Here is a 15,033-nt window from a genome sequence, read left to right on the forward strand (position 1 = left end):
GGATGGGATGGTCGGATATCCGGGAATCGGATGATGAATACCCCGGCTACGGAGCCGGATGATGAAGACCCCGGTTACGGAACCGGATGATGAAGACCCCGGTTACGGAACCGGATGCTGAAGACCCCGGTTACGGAACCGGATGATGAAGACCCCGGTTACGGAACCGGATGCTGAAGACCCCGACTACGGAGCCGGATGACGAATGTACCCGGAGAGAGATCCGGATGCGGGGACATATTTGTCAATATGTTTGCCAAGGGCCCTTGAGGCTATATTTGTAAATAGCCCGAAAGTCATATGTGTATAAATATGACTTAGGGCAAACAGTTGTTGTGGTTGCTGATTATTTTTCTGTTTTTCCACTCAAGAGGAGTGAAGAGGGAGCAGCCGAGAGAGAGAGACGAAGAGGTAGACGCCTCTGTGTATTTCCGCCGCCTGTGGCGAGGACAGCGAGCTCAAGGTCGTTGCCTTGCAGCTCGCCATTGTATATTTCTCTGTGCATAGTTTGGTTTGGAGTCTCGCACTCCCGTGGTTTTTCCCGTATAGGGTTTTCCACTTTAATCCCTGTGTATCGCGTCTTTCTCTGTATTTCCTATTTTCTGCTGCATTGATCCGCGATTAATCGGTTGTGGCTGAGTGGTGAAGGTGAATCCAAGCGTTGATTCCCAACAAACTGGTATCAGAGCGACTGTTGCAGAAAATGGAAGGCGGCGGCAGCGGGCAGCCGATGATGATGGTGCTGAATGCACAGAATTACGCCGACTGGAAGATCAAGATGGAGGATCTTCTGATTGTTCGGGACCTGTACGAACCGATTGACAGGTCGGAAATACCGAAAGGGGTACTTGAGTCGGAGTGGAAGCTCCTGAACCGGAAAGCCGTAGCGACGATCCGACAGTATGTCGACGTGAGCGTCCTACAACATGTGGCAAACGACACCAACGCATATGAGATGTGGAAGAAGCTGTCGGGCCTCTACGAGAGGAAGAATGCGTTGAACCGGACCTCCCTGATGAGGAAGATAGTGAATCTCAAGTACCGGGACGGCGAGAGTATGGTGGAACACGTAAGCACGTTCATGGGATTCGTGAATCAGCTTGCGGCGATCAAGTTCCCGTTGGAGGATGCAATGCAAGCCATCATCCTGATGTGTACATTGCCGGAAAGCTGGGAGAACTTGGTGGTGACTCTCAGCACCTCGTGCACCGAAGATAACTTGTCCTTACAAACGGTAAAGACAAGTATTCTGAATGAAGAAGCGCGTCGGAGAGATAAGGAACCGGCCTCCGACCCGAAGATGCTGTTTACCGAATCGGATCGGGGAAGACAATGGAACCGGAGTCCGCAAAGACGGGAGAAGTCGGGGACCCGGTCGCAGTCAAGAGGAAGGCCCACATGCTTCCACTGTGGGAAGCCGGGGCACTTCCGGAAGAATTGTCGGCATTACCGAAAGGACAACGGAGCCGACGACACCGATTCGAAGAAGTCACCGGAGAGGAACGGTGCATACCGGGGAGCCACGGACCGGAGAGGTCCTGATCGGCGAGGGCAGGACCGGAAAGGAACGACGGCACTAGCGGCAAGTGAAGAAGAGATAATGCTCATTACCGAAGAGAGGGAGCTGAACCTTGCCGGTGTAGAGATGACCTGGGTGGTCGATTCCGGAGCGTCGTTCCACCTGACCCCGGAGAAGAAATACTTCTCATCCTACACAGCCGGTGAGCACGGCTGTGTCCGGATGGGAAATGAAGGCACATGCCGGATTGCCGGCATAGGTGACGTGTGGCTGATGACATCAACCGGATGCAAGATGCTGCTGAAGGATGTTCGACACGTTCCGGAGGTCCGATTGAACCTGATCTCGGCCGGGAGGCTAGATGATGAAGGCTACACGGGTAGCATCCGGAACGGTGTCATGAAGTTCAGCAAAGGGAGCCTGATAGTGGCTCGGGCCCGGAAAGACAACACACTGTACCTGATGAATGCCCGGTTATGTCCGGAAGAGCTGAATGTGGCAGCCGACACTGCCGGTGAGCTGTGGCACAAGAGACTGTGCCACATGAGTGAGAAGGGGATGAAGAGGCTTGCAGAAGACAACCTTATTCCAGTGAAGCATGTGCACCTGGAGAAGTGCACCGACTGTCTGGCCGGTAAGCAAAACCGGACCTCCTTCCACTCAAGGCCACCGACGAGACGTAGTGCACCATTAGAGTTGGTGCACACTGACGTGTGTCAAGTAGAAACGAAGTCACATGGCGGAGCCCAGTACTTCGTGACATTCATTGATGACCACAGCCGGAAGCTGTGGACGGCACCGTTGAAGACAAAGGACCAAGTATTGTCCGTCTTCAAGGAACTCCACGCGAGAGTGGAAAGAGAATTCGGCAAGAAGCTGAAAGCGATACGAGCGGATAACGGAGGGGAATACCGGGGGCAGGTCCAGGAGTACTGTCGCTCGAAGGGAATCTGGCTCGAGTTTACTGTGCCGAAGACGCCGGAACTGAACGGGCTGGCCGAGAGGATGAACCGGACCATAATGGAGAGGGTTCGGAGTATGCTGGCGCATGCGAAATTACCCAAGGGTTTTTGGGCTGAGCCAATGTCGACGGCGACATATGTGATAAACAGATCACCCTCAGTACCTTTGGACGGAGACACGCCGCAGAAAGTGTGGACCGGTAAGGAAGTGTCCTACCGGCATCTGAAGGTGTTCGGGTGTCTCGCATACGTGCATGTGGCAAAGGACCGGAGAGGAAAGCTAGATCCAAAGACCCGGCCATGCATATTCCTCGGTTACGGCGATGACGAGTTCGGCTACTGAGTATGGGACCCGGTCGACAAGAAGATATTCAGGAGTCGAGACATCATCTTCATGGAGGACAAGACACTCGCCGACTGGGAGTCGGAGAAGAAGGTAAAGAGCTCCAAGTCGACCGGTGAGGATCAACTCTACGAGGAGCAGTCCCGACCGGCAAGGGACCGGTTAGCACTCGAGGATCCGGCCGAAGACGGTGAAGAAACAGAACCGGCCGAAGAAGATGAAAACGATACCGGAACCGGCCCCGATCCCGAAATGGATTCGGATGAAGAAGAATCGGAAGAACCGGTTACCGAAGCTCCGGAACGGAGATATCCTCTAAGAGAGAGAAGGGCCCCCCGGAGATTTCCGGAACCAGAGCACGTGCTGCTAACCGACGAGGGGGAGCCGGAGAGCTTTGAAGAAGCAAAGCATGACACCCAGAGCCGCAGGTGGTTGAGTGCCATGCAGGACGAGATGGATTCCCTGCATGAGAACCACACATATGAACTTGTGGAGTTGCCGAATGGAAAGCGGGCACTTCGAAACAAGTGGGTGTTCAAGCTGAAACCGGGAGATGCCGGAAACCCCCCGAGATACAAAGCCAGGATCGTGGTGAAGGGGTTTCAGCAGAAGAAGGGCGTCGACTTCGACGAAATATTTTCCCCGGTAGTGAAGATGACCTCCATCCGGACGGTGCTGAGCATAGCGGCAAGCATGGACCTCGAGGTAGAACAGATGGACGTGAAGACGACATTCCTTCACGGCGACCTCGAAGAAGAGATCTACATGCAACAACCGGAAGGATTCGAGAAGGAAGGGAAGGAGCACCTGGTATGCCGGTTGAAGAAGAGCCTTTACGGACTGAAGCAGGCTCCCCGGCAATGGTACCGGAAGTTCGACTCCTTCATGACCGATGAAGGGTACCACAAAACGCAGTCTGATCACTGCGTGTTTGTGAAGAAGTTCGAAGGAGGAGACTTTCTAATACTCCTTCTGTACGTGGACGACATGTTGATCGTCGGACGGGACCAGGTCAAGATACGGATGCTGAAGAAGGCTCTTCACCGAACCTTCTCAATGAAGGACTTGGGTCCGGCGAGGCAAATACTAGGGATGCACATCATCCGGGACCAGAAGAAGAAGCAGTTGTGGCTGTCACAGGAGAAGTACGTGACGAAGCTGCTTCACCGGTTCAACATGTCGGAGGCAAGACCGGTCGGATCGACCCTCCCGGCAAACTGCAAGCTGTCCAGCAAGCAAAGTCCCAAGACAAAGGCTGAAAAGGAGGATATGATGAAAGTGCCGTATGCCTCAGCCGTCGGGAGCTTGATGTACGCCATGGTGTGTACGAGACCGGACATCGGATATGCAGTCGGAGTGGTGAGCCGGTACATGAGCAATCCCGGCAAAGAGCATTGGAACGCGGCCAAGTGGATACTCCGATACCTGAAGGGCATGGCAAACGTGTGCCTCCGATTCGGCTCCGGTAAGCCCGAACTCGACGGCTTCACCGATTCGGATATGTCGGCTGATGCAGATACCAGCCGGTCCACATCAGGGTATGTGATGACGTATGCAGGGGGAGCCGTTTCGTGGCAGTCGAGGCTGCAGAAGACGGTTGCGTTGTCAACCACGGAGGCGGAGTACATGGCGGCTGTTGAAGCCGGCAAGGAAATAATATGGATGAAGGACTTCATTAGAGAGCTCGGTATCCGGCAGGAGGAGTACCGACTCTACTGCGACAGTCAGAGTGCCATCCACCTTGCGAAGAATGCGGCCTATCACTCCCGGACGAAGCACATCCAGCGTAGATACCACTGGATCCGGGAAAGGATAGAAGACAAGGAGTTCATGCTGACGAAGATCCACACGGACGAGAACGGGTCGGATATGCTGACCAAGGTACTCACACCCGACAAGCTGGAAGCATGCCGAAGAAGGATCGGATTGGAAAGACATCCCATGCCGAAGTGAAGGGGGAGTTTGTTGGGATTACGGTCCCTCCGGATGGGATGGTCGGATATCCGGGAATCGGATGATGAATACCCCGGCTACGGAGCCGGATGATGAAGACCCCGGTTACGGAACCGGATGATGAAGACCCCGGTTACGGAACCGGATGCTGAAGACCCCGGTTACGGAACCGGATGATGAAGACCCCGGTTACGGAACCGGATGATGAAGACCCCGGTTACGGAACCGGATGCTGAAGACCCCGACTACGGAGCCGGATGACGAATGTACCCGGAGAGAGATCCGGATGCGGGGACATATTTGTCAATATGTTTGCCAAGGGCCCTTGAGGCTATATTTGTAAATAGCCCGAAAGTCATATGTGTATAAATTTGACTTAGGGCAAACAGTTGTTGTTGTTGCTGATTATTTTTCTGTTTTTCCACTCAAGAGGAGTGAAGAGGGAGCAGCCGAGAGAGAGAGACGAAGAGGTAGACGCCTTTGTGTATTTCCGCCTCCTGTGGCGAGGACAGCGAGCTCAAGGTCGTTGCCTTGCAGCTCGCCATTGTATATTTCTCTGTGCATAGTTTGGTTTGGAGTCTCGCACTCCCGTGGTTTTTCCCGTATAGGGTTTTCCACGTTAATCCCTGTGTATCGCGTCTTTCTCTGTATTTCCTATTTTCTGCTGCATTGATCCGCGATTAATCGGTTGTGGCTGAGTGGTGAAGGTGAATCCAAGCGTTGATTCCCAACACTCGCTCTCCTCGACGTTCACCTCTATGGAGGCGAGGGAGTCGCAGATATCCTTGATCTTCGAGGTATAGTCCGGCACCGACAAGTCGCGTTGTCGTAGGTTGCTCAACTCCTGTCGGAGCTAAAGCTTCCTGGCTGTGGTGCTCGCGGCGAAAATCTTCTTCAGATTTTCCCACGCACCCTTCGGCGTCTTTGCATCCCGAACATAGCTCAATAGTTGTTCGCCCACACACAACGCGAAGCAGTACAATACCCTACTCGCCGATTGCTCCCACGACGGGAAGTCTCTGTGTGTCGATTCGGGTGCCGCGTCATTAGCTCCTTCGACATAACTCCAGTAGCCGTGCCCGAGCAGGTACTGGTGCATCTTGTAGGACCAAGACGCGTAGTTGGTTCTGTCGAGCTTCTCTGTTGGAAGCGAGCTCGCCATGCCTCTATCCATCGTTCTTCTAGTTCTTCTTCGTCAAGCTGTGTCGGCTGCAGAGAGGTTCTCAACCCTCGCGCTCTGATACCATGAAAAAGTAACGTGCGGAAGCAAGTATGAAGACCGAACAGAAGGAAGGAAACTCAGGTTCAATGGAGAGCTTAAGCTTAAACGGTATACGCGGGAGAGACAGAGAGAGTGAGAGAGAAGACACAAAGAACTATATTCAACAATAATACTCAGTCTGTACATAAGACGTGCTCAGTGAGCACTTTTATACAAGTCCTAAAAGGACTGACCGAAGTACTGACAGTACTTCAATGCTCATCAAGAGCTCCTACACTAACTCCCAAATATATTCCTCACGGAATATCTTTCCTAACAGCCTCCCGGTTTATGCACTCGGCCTAACCGATCGGTCCCAACCGATCCGGTCCTCGGCTTCTTCAGCCGACCAGGCCGATGTTGAGCTTGTCTCTCAACACAAAGGCTAGCCACATGCAAGGGGAGCGGCCTAAAGAGTGAGCCGAAGCCAGAGCCAACCAAACCAAATGAAGGCCAAGACTAAGACATGGGCAAATGTGGTCAAGGGCTCGGAGGATGAGGATGGATCGGAGACATCCAATTCGGATGAGAGCTAGAATGAATCAGAATCATCCGATTTGATTGTGGAAGATGACTCGGATGAGCCGAATCGCACAAAGGCCAAGGGGGTGAGGCACCTGAAGCCGACGTCGAGATGGAGGAGCCGATGGGGCGAGGGGCGGCAATACCATGATAGCGAGGGAGCTGACAATGGCCTTCAATGAAGACAAGCCCATCGTAAGGGTTGAGGTGTGCAAAACTAGATGAATCAAGGAGTGCCAGATCGAAGGGGTCATGGGACGCAAGGCCGAACTGGACAAGGAGCACAAGCGAGGCGTCGAGACGAACTAGCTGAACTAGCTGAACCTGACACGGAGGAACCTCAAGTTGAGCTTGAGGGGGAGGTATAAGAGACAAGCTCTACATGGGCCAAATTGGCTAAAGAAGTTGACTGTCGAGAGCCGAATCGAATGGACTCTGATTCGGGTGAACCAAGTCGGAAGGATTCCGGTAGGCTGTTGGAGGCCTATAGTCCTGTTATTGAGATATCAAGCTCAACTTAGTTTAGTTGTTTCATTAACACACATAACTTTGTAGTTACCTCGGTAGAATCTAGTTAGCGTGTTGACCTTAAAGCCTTAAATAGGATTTTGTACTTGAGTGGAATACATTGTAGATCCTCCAATCCCATGTTCATTTAATATAGGACTTACAGGTCTGTACGTATATTCTACTCACACATGTGCACCTTTGCACATGAGATGTATATATACCTCATTGTGGGTATTTTTGTATTGGTGATGCTTTCAATATAGTTAACCATCCCCCATCTTGTCTCGTTGTTCACCAGTATGCAGATCAACCACGTACAAGATGATTACGATAGGGTTGTCTGACTTGCTTCTGATGTAGAGGGAGTTGTCCGATTTCGACATGTGGAGGCCAATTTGGTGAAGATATCGAGTGATCTTCGAGTGCCAAGCACGCAATGCTTGCTTGAGTCTGTACAATGGCTTCTTGAGTCGTCAGAATGCGGTCGGATGCTTGGTCGATTCAAAACCAGGTGGTTGAATCATGAAGATCTCATCTGCTAATTCCTCTTGAATAAAGGCATTCTTCACGTCCATTTAGAGGAGGTGCCACCCTTTACCAACGACGAGTGCAATGATTGTCTGAATAATCGTAATCTTTGCCACAGGGGCAAAGGTCTCCTCATAGTCGACTCCATGTGTTTGAGCATATCCCTTAGCTATGAGTTGTGCCTTATGGCGGTTCACATAGCCATCGACATTATATTTTATTTTATATATCCATCTATAGATGATCGATTCCTTGTGTGGGGAACGGGGGGACAAAATCCCATGTCTCGTTCTTGCACAATGTTTACATCTCCTCGTTCATGGCTTCAACCCATCATGGATCTTTGGTTGGCTCAGAAAATGTTTCCGGTTCTCTAATTGTCGCATTTTAAAAACTGTCCATCGAGAAAAGGCACAAAATAAGTCGTAAAACAAAAAGGGGTGCTGCATGCGTAAAGGTTTTTTAAAAACAACCCAAAATATATTGATTTCTAGCATGTCCAAAAATTTAGGGCTTCCAAAAATTTCCTAAATATATGACATGCGAAAATTACAAAAGAATGTACAAATTTTACAAAAGTCCTACCACCTATATTTATACATATTCAAGAATTAGCATCTTGATGTAAAATACAATATTTACAATTGACATATCAGAACTATCACTTCCTAAAGCTATGCCTTCCCCTTCAGACCCATCCAATGAAGTAGAAGAGCTTTGTGAGGTCTCATCCTCATCATTAGTAGCAACCAACACATTGTCTTCATCCAATTGAAATCCGACGTCACCGTGAGTACGAGACATACTCCTTGTTTGTCTCTTTGTTGCATCGGGAGGCACATCTGGGATTTTCTCTTTTATTATGTATTGTGGCCTGTCTTAGATGACATATTTTGGTCAAGGATAAGTCATACACTAGTATGTCTACATTATCAAGTGTCAGAGTAGACGTGCTCGGTAGATTTTTTCTAGGGAGAGGTATAATACCGATGAACCACAATGGGGATAATTTGATTGCGTTGTTCATCGTTAATAATTTCGGTGATTTTACCAAACCAAAAGGGATGGCCCAACTCATCACCCCCAACTAATGTTGCAACCAACATACTAACTTGTATCTCATGCAGATTGCCTTGCCATCTCGCCTCTGCAACACGCGATATTCTTGGTCCCACGTAAATATCTCTTTGTCGTGGACGAACTAGATTAGTCGTGGTCACCATTGATGGGCTGACAATATTCCATTTGAATTGATTTTGGAGTGCCCAGTAACCGGCAAAGTGGTTAACTAAAATTGTACGCTGATGGTTAAAGAAGGTGCCCCACCATTCAACATCATGATCACCAACATAATTCTTGGTGTGCTCAATATATTTTGTTTCTCTTCAAGGCTCCACATCCAATGTATCTTTTTCTCTTCAATCTAACTACCAAGAGCCAATCTTTTACACTCGTCATTTTGCATTTGTTCTGCACCATGGATTACCGCATCCGGAAAACACAATAAGAGCCTACATCCCGCTTGTGGCTCCCATTGTGAACTATATGAGTATTGTTTGGCATACAACACCATCTAGTTGTGGTTTATAGAATTTCTTTTTATGAGAAGGACGTGGTTAAAACTGATATTATTAAGCGGGGCAAGAACCCTACATAGAGTTCCATCACCATCCATGCAGAAGCATTTAAAATCCAAATGTTGTACTTCTAGCTTTGGGATATAAGCTTCAATGATCAACTTTGATAGTGTAGGAAACGTGAAAGCATTACATCTCTCTTTTCTTCGAGAACCTACTAAGCATTTGATTTGTATGATCATGTGTGTCACAAACTAGTAAGAAGTTGACCTTAATCTTTTTTAATATACCCCTCTCTACCAGCATACTTAAATAACCGAACACAATCGAGTTTTTGTTTTCTTTGACCATGTTGTCTAGTTGCACATATAGTACTAGCGGGAGAATACCTTGTCAAGACTGTAAAACTCTCTACATGATTGTTAGTGTAAGATTAGGCTCGTTGTGGATATTAGGATAAGTTAGGAACACTTGACGCCTTATTGTCTGAAATTATGATAGACAACCTACTCAGTGCATTTGTACAGGCATTCATCTCCAATATCCTTCAGTAACCTTTGAAAGTGTGGCAAACAAGTCCTCTTCTGATCCATGCTATCTATAATCAAGCACATGTACCTTTCTAGTAATTGAAGCACTTTTTGTCGGTGGTGCATAACGTTAGATCTTTCTAACGCTTGACTTTCTCAATGTTCTTTTAATAAATTCTTATAGTTCTTTATTTCTTCATCTATTCTCCCACTCTTTTCCATGCCTTACGCGATATGATCACATTGTTAATCTGCAACCTCCACAATCGATTGAAATGTTGATATTGTATATAAGGTACACTTTCTAATAACATGTCATCCTTATACGCTTGGTAAACCTCACAACGAGTGAAGTTATCTGACAAATGTAATCTTCCAGTTGTGGACATAATATCACATTGCTTTGAGAAATATATCTCCATCCACCTAACGGCATGGCACCCAACCAAACCCTTACATCTAGATGCTTTATTGTTGAACGGTACCCACAAACCCTTTACTAATCGATGTTGAATTCTTTGGAGCCTCATGTTACCAATGCTATAAGCAATTTTGAAAGAAACTCGGCAACTCTTCATACTTAGTGCAAGGTAATATTCGACATGCATTGAACTTGGCCCTGTTGTATAGTCCTGAACAAGTTGCAAATGTGAAATCATAAAAGTACCTTGTTCATCACCATTAAGTGACAAATAGTTATGTCGCAATCCCCTCAAGTTTACCTTTCCAAATCTCGAAAGACAGATTCCCACAGCATGGTTTCCTTGTATCAAACACAATTTCATGATCTGAACACAGAATATTATATGTTTTCACACTTACTTGACAGAAATATGCGGAATAGTGCTCGGCCACAACCGAGTCTTCGATCACTTAATGATAATAAAACACAGAAAAATGAGAAATGGAAGCAATTACACAAACAAAAGAGAATGCACAAGATGTTAACGTGGAAAACCCTAAACGGGAAAAACCACGGGAGTTCACAAACTCCAACTATCACTATGGCGAGAGGAATACCTCAGGTAAGCACGGAGGCAACGACCTCGTGCTCACAATCTTCGCCTTGCGACGGTTACAACAGAGACTCACTCTGTTTCTCTCTCTCTCTCTCTCTCTCTCAATCTTTCCCTCTGGTACGCTCTGTACAACAATTACACCAATAACTCTATACAAAATTAACAACATCAATCATAACACTCTGTTTGCCCTAGGTCATATTTATACTAATATGACATTAGGAATATTTATAGATGTAGCCCTAATGGGCTCTCAAAAACATATTTCCATATATGTCCCTTCATCTGGTGAAAGGTTCTCATCGGGCCTGCGTCATCCGGTTCTCATTGGGTCTCCCTTGCCAGGTACTCCTCATCCGGTTCTCACCGGGCCTTCATCATCCCATCCGGAGGGACCAAGATCCTAACAATCTCTCCCTTCACTCCGGCATGGGATGTCTGGTTAGTCCCATTCTCCTCCGTGTGGATCTTTGTCAGCACGAACTCTCGATCTTCCATTCGCTCCCAGATCCAGTGGTACCTACGTTGGATGTGCTTCGTCCTGGAATGATACGCTGCGTTCTTCGCAAGGTGGATGGAACTTTTACTGTCGCAATAGAGCCGGTATTCCTCTTGCCGGATCGCTAGCTCTCCGATGAAGTCCTTCATCCATAATATTTCCTTGCCAGCTTCCACAACTGCCATATACTCCGCCTCTGTGGTTGACAATGCAACCGTCTTCTGCAACCTCGATTGCCACGAAACAACTCTCCCTGCATATGTCATAAAATATCCCGATGTTGACCGGTTGGTATCCACATCAGCCAACATATCCGAATCGGTGAAACCGTCAAGTTGGGGTTTACCCGAGCCGAATCGGAGGCACATACTTAAAGTGCCCTTCAAATACCGGAGTATCCATTTTACCGCATTCCAGTGCTCCTTGCCGGGATTGCTCATAAACCGGTTCACCACTCCGACTGCGTATCCGATATCCGGTCGGGTACACACCATTGCGTACATTAAGCTCCTGACAGCAGAGGCATATGGAATCTTCATCATATCTGCCTTCTCTGCCTTCGTCTTTGGGCTTTGCTTACCGGATAGCTTGCAGTTTTCTGGAAGTGTCGATCTGACCGGTTTCGCGTTTGACATGTTGAACCGCTGAAGCACCTTTGTCACGTACTTCTCCTGTGACAACCACAATTGCTTCGTTGACCGGTCACGGATGATATGCATCCCCAGTATCTGTCTTGCTGGACCCAAGTCTTTCATTGAGAAGGTTTAGTTCAAGGCCTTCTTCAGCATCCATATCTTGACTTGGTCTCGTCCGACGATCAACATGTCATCCACGTACAGGAGAAGTATCAGGAAGTCTCCACCTTCGAACTTCATCACAAATACGCAGTGATTGGCCTGCGTCTTGTGGTACCCTTGATCGATCATGAAGGAGTCGAACTTCCAGTACCATTGCGGGGAGCCTGCTCCAAACCATAGAGGCTCTTCTTCAACCGGCAAACCAGGTGCTCCTTCCCTTTCTTCACAAATCCCTCCGGTTGCTGCATGTAGATCTCCTCTTCGAGCTCGCCGTGGAGGAACGTCATCTTCACGTCTAGTTGCTCTACCTCGAGGTCCATGCTTGCAACTATGCTCAACACCGTCCAGATGGAAGTCATCTTTACTATCGGGGAAAATATCTCGTCGAAGTCCACACGCTTCTTTTGCTGGAACCCCTTCACCACGATCCTAGCTTTGTACCTTAGGGGGTTGTCGGCATCTCCCGGTTTCAACTTGTACACCCACTTATTCTGGAGTGCCCGCTTTCCTTTCGGCAACTCCACCAGTTCATACGTGTAGTTCTCATGCAGGGAACCCTTCTCATCCGGCATGGCACTTAACCACTTGCGGCTATGGGTGTCCTCCTTTGCTTCTTCGAAGCTTTTTGGCTCCCCCTCATCAGGTAGCAGCACACGCTCTACATCCGGAAATCTCCAGGGGGCCCTTCTCTCTCTGAGAGGATATCTCCGTCTTTGGCTTTCGGCAACCGGCTCTTCTGTTTGTTCTTCATCCAAATCCGATTTGGGGTCTTGGCCTGTTTCGGTTTCAGCTTCCTCTTCTTCTTCTTCTGCCGGTTTGGTGTCCTCACCGTAATCGGCCAGTTCGTCGAGTGTCAACCGGCTCTCAGCTGGGTAGGTCTGAATCTCATCGAACCGATCCTTACCAGTCGACTCGGAGTTCATTATCTTCTTCTCCAACTCCCAGTCGGCAAGGGTCTTGTCTTCCATGAAGATAATATCTCGACTCCAAAAAACCTTCTTGTTGACCGGATCCCACACTCGATAGCATGTGCTAGCATACTCCGGATCCTCTCCATTATGGTCCGATTCATCCTCTCGGCCAACCTGTTTAGTTTCGGCGTCTTCGGCATGGTAAAATTGAGTCGGATGCCCTTCGAGCGGCAATACTCCTCAAACTGCCCCCGGTATTCACATCTGTTATCTGCTCGAACCGGCTTCAGCTTCTGGCTGGTTTCTCTTTCCACTCTTGCGTGGAGCTCCTTGAAGACGGATAACACCCGATCCTTCGTCTTCAATGGTGTGGCCCGCAGGTTCCGGCTATGGTCATCTATGAACGTCACGAAGTACTGTGATCCGGCATGTGACCTCGTGTCCACTTGACACACATCGGTATGCACCAGCTCCAGTGGTGCATTACGTCTCATTGGTGGCCTTGAGCGGAAGGAGGTCTGGTTTTGTTTACCGGCTAAGCAGTCGGTGCACTTCTCAAGATGCACGTCTTTCATCAGAATGAGGTTTTTATCAGCAAGCCTCTTCATCCCCTTCTCGCTCATGTGACACAGTCTCTTGTGCCACAGCTCACCGGAAGTGTCGGAAACAATGTTCACTTCTTCCGGGCATAACCAGGCATTCATCAGGTACAGTGTGTTGACTTTCCAGGCTAGAGCCATTATTAAGCTCCCCTTGTTGAACTTCATAACACCGTTCCGGATGCTACCCGTGTAGCCTTCATCATCTAGCCGACCAGTTGATATCAGGTTCAGTCAAACCTCCGGAACGTGTCATACATCCTTCAGTAGCAACTTGCATTCGGTTGGTGTTGTCAACCACACGTCTCCAATGCCGACAATTCGGCATGTACCTTCATTCCCCATCCGGACACATCCGTGCTCATTGGTTGTGTAGGATGAGAAGCATTTCCAGTTTGGGGTAAGGTGGAACGATGCTCCGGAATCGACAACCCACGTTGTCTCCTCGTCGGCAAGGTTCAACTCACTCTCCTCGGTGGTGAGCATCAACTCTTCTTCACTTGCCGCGATTGCCGTCATTCCCTTCTGGTCTAGTCCCCTCCGGTCTTTACCATTCCAGTCCAGTGACCGCTTCGAATCGGTGCTGTCAGTTTCCTTTTCTGTTTGGAAATGCCGACAGTTCTTCTGGAAGTGTCCCGGCTTGCCGCAATAGAAGCAAGTAGGCCTCCCCCTTGACTTTGACCGTGTCTTCGACTTTTCCTGGTTCTGGGGACTATGATTCCTTTGTCTTCCGTGTTCCGATTCGGTAAGGAGCGCTTTGGAGTCGGAGCTCCTATCCTTGTCTTTCTGACGCACCTCCTCGTCTAGCAAGCTCGACTTGACTCTTGCTAGGGATAACTGTTTTCCTTCCGGCCCGGTGTTGCCCAAAGTGACAACTAACGTCTCCCAGCTATCCAGGAGGGAACCGAGCAGGAGTAGAGCAAGTACCTCATCGGTGAGAGGTACTTCCAATGAGGTTGCCTGGTGAATCAGCCCCTGGAAGGCATTCATGTGCTCAGCCATACTAGAGCCGTCTTGGTACCGGAGCCTAACTAGCTTCCGAAATACCGAAACCCGATTAACAACATTTTTGTTCTGAAACATAATGTCGATCTTCTCCCAGAGCTCATGAGCCTTACTCTCTTCATAGAAGTTGTTGTACAGGCTCATGTCGATGAAGCACCGTATGTACGCCATTGTCTTCATGTGCATCACCTCCCATATCGTGGCATCGATCTTGTCCGGTCTCTTGTCCCCGAACTGAACCGGCAACCAAAGATCTTTAACCACGAACATGTCCCTCCTCTTCGACTTCCACACTGAGTAGTTAGAGCCGGTGAGCTTGAACATCCTGCCAAACGAATCTTCCATTCTCTGTGTTGTTTCGCTCTAATACGAATTTGACAGGAATATGCGGAATAGTGCTCGGCCACAACCGAGTCTTCGATCACTTAATGATAATAAAACACAGAAAAATGACAAATGGAAGCAATTACACAAACAAAAGAGAATGCACAAGATGTT

This window comes from Azolla caroliniana, unplaced genomic scaffold (assembly GCF_043228905.1).
Source record: "Azolla caroliniana isolate FFs.n. ecotype wild unplaced genomic scaffold, voAzoCaro1.0.p SCAF_11, whole genome shotgun sequence".
NCBI lineage: Eukaryota > Viridiplantae > Streptophyta > Polypodiopsida > Salviniales > Salviniaceae > Azolla > Azolla caroliniana.